The 6,644-nt window shown below is 35.7% G+C and overlaps 1 pseudogene; it reads right to left on the reverse strand.

Moving 5' to 3' along the window:
- Positions 1–5,211: 5,211 nt before the first annotated feature.
- On the reverse strand, positions 5,212–5,335 carry LOC129519029 (U4 spliceosomal RNA; annotated as a pseudogene).
- Positions 5,336–6,644: the final 1,309 nt, after the last annotated feature.

Below are 6,644 nucleotides of genomic sequence, written 5' to 3' on the forward strand. Positions count from 1 at the left end.
GACCTGAGCCAAAATCAAACATCAGATGCTTAACCAACTAAGCCACTTAGGCTCCCCTCAGAGTTCTCTTGAGTCTTCTGCCAGTTTCTATTTCAACCTCAATGTGGAAATATGGGAGAATGAAAGGAGAACAGAAAGAAGCAGAGTTACTCTACATAGTCTTTCTTACTATACAGCAGAAAGGTAACCCTACTATACCATTCCCCCAAGAGTTCCTGGGCTTCAAGCAACTCTGATGTTCTTGGGTTCTTTATATTAGCTTTCTCCAGCTACCTCAGTATCTATAATCAGTATCTATAGTCAATTCAAACACTCAGACGTTTTTCATGCCCACTACTCTTTAGCTCTGTCATATTCATTCTGTACTTGAACAGTTAGGATAAGAAACTAATTGAAGATCTTTATGTTTTTCCTTACCAAATTTCATTTTGATAGTTTCAGCCCCTAAATCCAGACTCTTAGGGTCTTGAGATTCTTATTCCAAGCTACCCCTCCACATATGTAATTATCATGTCATGAATGTCCCCATAACAATCATTAAGGAAAAGTGCACAGGATCATCTTAAAGGAAACCTCTCTCTCTCTAGGTTAATATTAACTCTTTAATTATCTTTCTTTAGGGTCATTCAACTGGTTATAGACCCACTTAACTTGTATTTTCATTTAGTCCCAATATCTTCTTTCTATCCCAAAGGCTATTCAGGTAGTTCAGGCAGTACTTTGAAATATTACATTGAAGTATTTGTCTATGGAATCATGTGGATTGCATAGAAACTAACATTATATCTTATACTAGTCTCTAGTAATTAATTTCCCTCTCTCAATCAACAATTGGTATATTATCAACACATTAGTGAAAGAAGAGAAATCTTCACGTTGAACACCTAGGAATAAAAGAGCAACAATATTAACACTTAAAATTTGAAAAAGCTTTCAATTATTATCCTTATCAACATCATCAGCATCCTCTTCATTTGACATGCAAATTGCCACACATTTTGTTATTATTATTCCCATTTTAAAAATGAGTAAACTGAAGACATGAATAATTAGCTGACTTATCCAGAGTCACAATGATAGTAAGTGGGGACAGAATACAGACCATCTAAATTGGGTTTTATTTTTATTATATACTAAACTGGCTCACTAGACAAAACATTTTGCAGATGATTAAGTAAGATTAAGAGTCTAAAAATGACTAAGATTACATCAAGCCGTTCAAAATTAATCGACCTTTTCCACAACTTTTACAAAACAAGGTTCATATGTATCTATTAGCCCTATACTTACATTAATAAAATATTAGTTTAACCCTTGATTGAAAAAAATACATCACAGTTATTTCTGTAGATACTGGCATTCTTGTGACAAAAATTATAAAAACACATTTATCTGAAATCTTTAGAAATATTAAGTACATGAGTATCTTAATCTTGCTTTGGAAGTTAAACTACTAAATTTGCTTTTTAAAGGCAAAAGTCAATATTGAGTAAAAAGATTTTGTGTTTTTAAGGTCCAAGTGCCAACATGTATCCTTTGAGTCAGTCTTTAATCCACTGATTAAATTAATTTTCCCTTTTACATTCTGTAAACATGGACTAAGTATCACCTTTCTGATTGCTGATAGAAACATTTTCAATTGCCACTACCATCATACACTAACTTGTATTTGATTTACCAGACTGTAGACCTCAGGATACAGGTCAGCTATCAAGATTATGGAATACCAAAAATCTGAATAGTTGGAAAAACTCCCAGAGATTAATCCATTTAAAATAATTATTATTCTCCTGTTTGACATAGCATAGGAAAAAACCCTTGGTTATGTCTAGAGACCAGTGTCAAATCATACTAGACTTTATGTTTCACTATGTTAACTAATAGCAAATGTAGATGTGTCACATGGGTATGCTTTCTAATTCTCTGATGGATCAAAAGTCATAGGTTTTACTGCTTTGGGCGCTGCCTGAACTCTGCAGGGAAGATGGCTAGCTAAGTATGCTTGAGTATGCTGAGGTTGATCTGAAATGCAAGATCAAGACAAAGAAAATAACTTACCACTGCCTCCATCAAACCACTACTACAGTTAGCTTTACAGACCTTATTTTCTACATTGACAATTTGCTTTATCTCATTCTCTCTTTCCAGTTTAGGATTTCTAACTGTCTTAACTTCAACTTGGGAATGTGTCTCTAATACATTTCTATTCTGCTTACTCTACCTTGATTTCTAATTTCTCTTCTCAATAATCTGGTATTTTGGCCTGATTATATTTTTGCTCTGTGGTTTAATATTGATGTTCTTTACCCTGGACTAGATATCGTGATCATGATAACTCTGCCATATTGGTTTGGCAGAAGACTCTTACTCTGATTAGCTGTTGTTTCAGCAAAATCCGTTTTTTAAATTCTTAAAACTTCTTTATTAAAGTATAATTAACACACAATGTTACATTCGTGTCAAGTTTACCACATAATGATTCCACAACTCTATATGGTATGCTATGCTTACCACAACTAGCTACTCTCACCATACAACACTACCAGCATGATCTCTTGATGCTAACTGATGGTTATTAAGTAAAAAGTACATTCATCTCAGCTTGTTCAGGGAGAGGGTTGACTCTCTTTAGGGCTGCATATTCTAAAATCATATTCAACAATAAAGAATTGCTGCCTGTTCACACTTTATTCCATTTACTTAAACACATACAGTTGTAATATGAAAGAAAAACATTTGAGTTTGCACATTTACCTTAGCTATATAATTAATGAAGTTGGCAACAAATGTTAGGCACAGATAACAAAAGGAAATTGTAAGAAATTTTTCATTGAACATCCTTAAGATGGTTAGTGATTCATCTATCTTTTGAATAGCTATGGACTGTGGCAAGAGTGAATTGATAACACTACAAATTTCCTTCTAGCGCTTTTGTTCTATTGTCCTATTTGTTTTGTCAGTGGAAATAGTCTGGTGTATATAAATCAGATTGCCATTGCTGTCCATTTTGGTACAGCATACACATTATAATTCATTTCGCATCACAAATAGAAAGTGTATAGAAAACAAAATCAATGGAAAAACATTCAAGCAGATCTTCTGCTTATAGCTAAGTAAACAACCATTATTACAAAGAACAAAGTCCTTGCACCCAAGAGATTCATGCAACAAAATATAACCATAGTAAACTTTGGATTTTTATGGAAAATCATATGAAGCCCTGTTTCTATCTTCTGCATAGATAGGAAAATAATTTGATGTTTTAAAAAACAGAGTTCCCAAGATAACTATCTGGCAAAAGTATCAAAAGACAGCTTCCTGATGATTTTTAACTTAGTCATCTTGGGGTAATTTGGGTCTATTTTCACAGAAAAAAACTCTTGCAAATGAATTACAATTTTACACGTGCTTATGACTCAAAAGTTCAAGGACAAGTGACTGTGTTATATTCAGCTCTATTTTTATATTATATCAGACATAAACTCAATAAATATGTTTGTTGAACAAATAAATGATCATCCACTGGTAAAAAATAAAACTGTAATCAAGCTATCAATGAACCACCATATCTTCATCACCCTGGGCATCCTGGAGGGATATCAAAACATCATTTGATAATGTTACCACCACCAAAAACTTTTCCTAGTCATAAAAATATCTTTGTTCAGATGAGAAACTTCTACTTATCTCTGTATATCACCAATTCAGTCTCCCTGCATTCACAATTAAAATCAGTTTTCTAAGATCAGTCCTGAGTGACCCTTAATATATTACTTCTGGCCCCCACTTGAGTCCACTGGTCTCCTACTTTTGCTTGTCCCTCTTCACCTCATTCTAACATGGCCATTGTAATCCTGCTAGAAAAGCCTATTAGGTTTTGCAGCCACTGAAACTTATGAAATTTTGTTGGACTAAGCTTTACCTTGATGTCAGGCTATTTTTCAGAACTGCATTTCTAGAGATATAAGTCTGTTATGTGATAGTTCAAAGGGATTTTTTTTCTTAAATTAATAGGAAGTAGTTACATCATTGTTTTTCCAAATAGGCCTTTTCGTTGTTCTTCTTATTTCCCCACGTGAATACCAGGCTCCTGTGTTTGGTTCCTACTTCCAGATTCTGTGGATCCATAAGAGACACAACTTTTCTTTTCCTTTTTATTAAAAAAGATGTTATTTATTTATTCAAGAGAGAGAGGGAGAGCAAGCAGTGCAGAGGGGCAGAGGGGGAGAGAGAGAGAGAGAGAGAGAAGCAAACTCCCTGCTTAGGGAGTCTGATCAGGGGCTCGATCCCAGGACCCAGAGATCATGACCTGAGTTGGAGGTAGATGCCCCACCGACTGAGCCACCCAGGCAATCTGAGACACAACTTTTCTGTTTTTCTATGTAATGTGCCTGCACAAACCCTAACACTGGCCAGCTTTTCTTATCCTTTGTCAATTTCTGACAAGAATCCCCTCTGTCATTTTCTTCTACCAATTGTTCTTCCTTTACAAAGGACATAGGAAGGGCAGCCATGAATGAATTGTGTCAGGACTACTTTCACTCACCTGAAGGCAAGGTGGTCTTTCCAACCATAAAATCCATAAGTCTGTGATTCCCTCAACCATACTCTCTGTCGTTGCGAGAGTTGGCAACTGTCATATTTTTCTGGAACACTGCAAAAAGAATGACAAACTAAAGGTTACTAGGAGATGTGAATGGCTGCTTTTTCACCTCTCATGCTTTGGAACTTTTATCTTGAGCCTAAAAGCCATAAAGACAAAAGAGAACAATAATTGCACATAAAATGAGAGCCATAAAATCCAGGCTGAATTGTAGCTTCTAGTTCCCTATGACCTTAGTTATACAACATATATCGGATGTGCTGCGCTTTGTGAGCCAGAAAGTAAGACAAATGTCCTGTCAAGAAGTTAGAATATTTGAAATTGTAACTGTTTCTGAAAATCCAACTTCATGAGGAATAAAAGATGGGCATTGTTTTCTCCATTTTTCAGTTGAGAAAATGGAAGCCTAGGAAGATGGAGGAGAGGAAGCCTAGGGAAAAGAGACCCTAGTTGGTAGGGTCCACAGGCTCGGTCTCATAGGACTATGTTCTTTCAACTATAAGTTCAGTCTCTGCTTCCTCTAAACAGGTCTTGAAAACTAGATAGCTAATAAACTTCCAAGTCACATCTCTCCTTCGAACATTCATTACAATTCCTAAAGCAGAATGCATAATTATATTATGGAAATAATTAACATTATATGGGGAAAATCATTACTCTCAAAGTTTCAATCAGCAATAATTGTGCCTCAGATAAACTTCATGAGCTGTGATATTGCCACTGAGAAAAGATGCGTTAAAATTTGATGTAAGAGAAAAAGTTGATGTAAAAATGACTTGAATTAGAAAAATCTGAGAGTGGACCTGTTAATACAGCAATATATTACATCCACAACTTTTCTGTGGTCTGAGTGACCCAGATTAACCATGTAGTTTCTTTTCAAAACCCCAACTTTCCTCATTCTTCTTGACGAAATTTCTTGCACCATTGATGAACATCTCTACTTAACCTATCCTTACATTTGATGAAACACACATTCTGGCTGTTTGCAAACAGCATGCAATTGTAATGTCAGTCTTGAGAATTACCTTGTTACCTAGGCAGAAGGGGGAACTGTCACTTAAAAAAGAGAAAAAGATGGAGTATTCTTGAGCAAAGACAGTGCAAATCAATCCAAAATGTTTAACAGAACTGAACCACTAAGAGTTGATAAGGACTCAAATGGTCAACAAATCCTGCTGATGGTCCTTTATTAATATTTTGAGCATGTGTATGCCTCTTCTACAGTTTATTTGTGATGGCCCGGCAGTACACTCACACTCAGCCTCCTTTGGGACAGTCACAGATGTCTCTGAGACCACTCTTTCTAGAGTCTGGAGTGTTACCTGAAGCAGCAACAACAGCAGCAACACAGGACAAAGCTGACTCAGTGGAACATAGTTATGAGCTTGACCTTTTTAGCATCTTGAGCTTTTGCCTATACAGTATAGATCCATGGTAATCTTTATGTCAGTAAAGCAGTAGGAGAAGAGAGTCAATTCTTTATACTTTTGTATCACACTTCAGATTACAAATGGGATATGAAGAAATGATGTGAGAGGAATTGGTGATAATAAATGTTATTATTTTAGGAGATGTATTGATGAAAAGAAGAAGAGGAGCACAATACTCCATGAGCCAAGAGTGTTAAGGGAAGATTAGGGGAGCTAGGGTGGGAAAGACTTAGCATGCTCCTAGGCTAATGATGGAGAAATCATTAGAAAAGCTAAAAGTAAAAAAAAAAAAAGCTAAAAGTACAAAAGAGAGACAGAAATTGAGAATGTCTAAGACTTTACACTTATTTTATTCTTCTATACTGTTCCTCTTTCCCCACACCACTTTCATGCCATCTTTCCCATCTCACAGAGTTCCATTGCTCCAGTTGCTCAAGTCAAAAATCTAGAAAGACATACAATCCATTAGAAAGTCCTATCAACTCCAACTGTAACATTCCAACATGTAAAGTAAAATCCAAATCCAACCACTCCATGTAGCTACTCACTTGTGTCCAAGTTACCCACATCTTACACCTCCTGATGTCAATACCCCCTGATGGGGCTAC

This window comes from Nyctereutes procyonoides, unplaced genomic scaffold, assembly GCF_905146905.1.
Source record: "Nyctereutes procyonoides isolate TBG_1078 unplaced genomic scaffold, NYPRO_anot_genome, whole genome shotgun sequence".
NCBI lineage: Eukaryota > Metazoa > Chordata > Mammalia > Carnivora > Canidae > Nyctereutes > Nyctereutes procyonoides.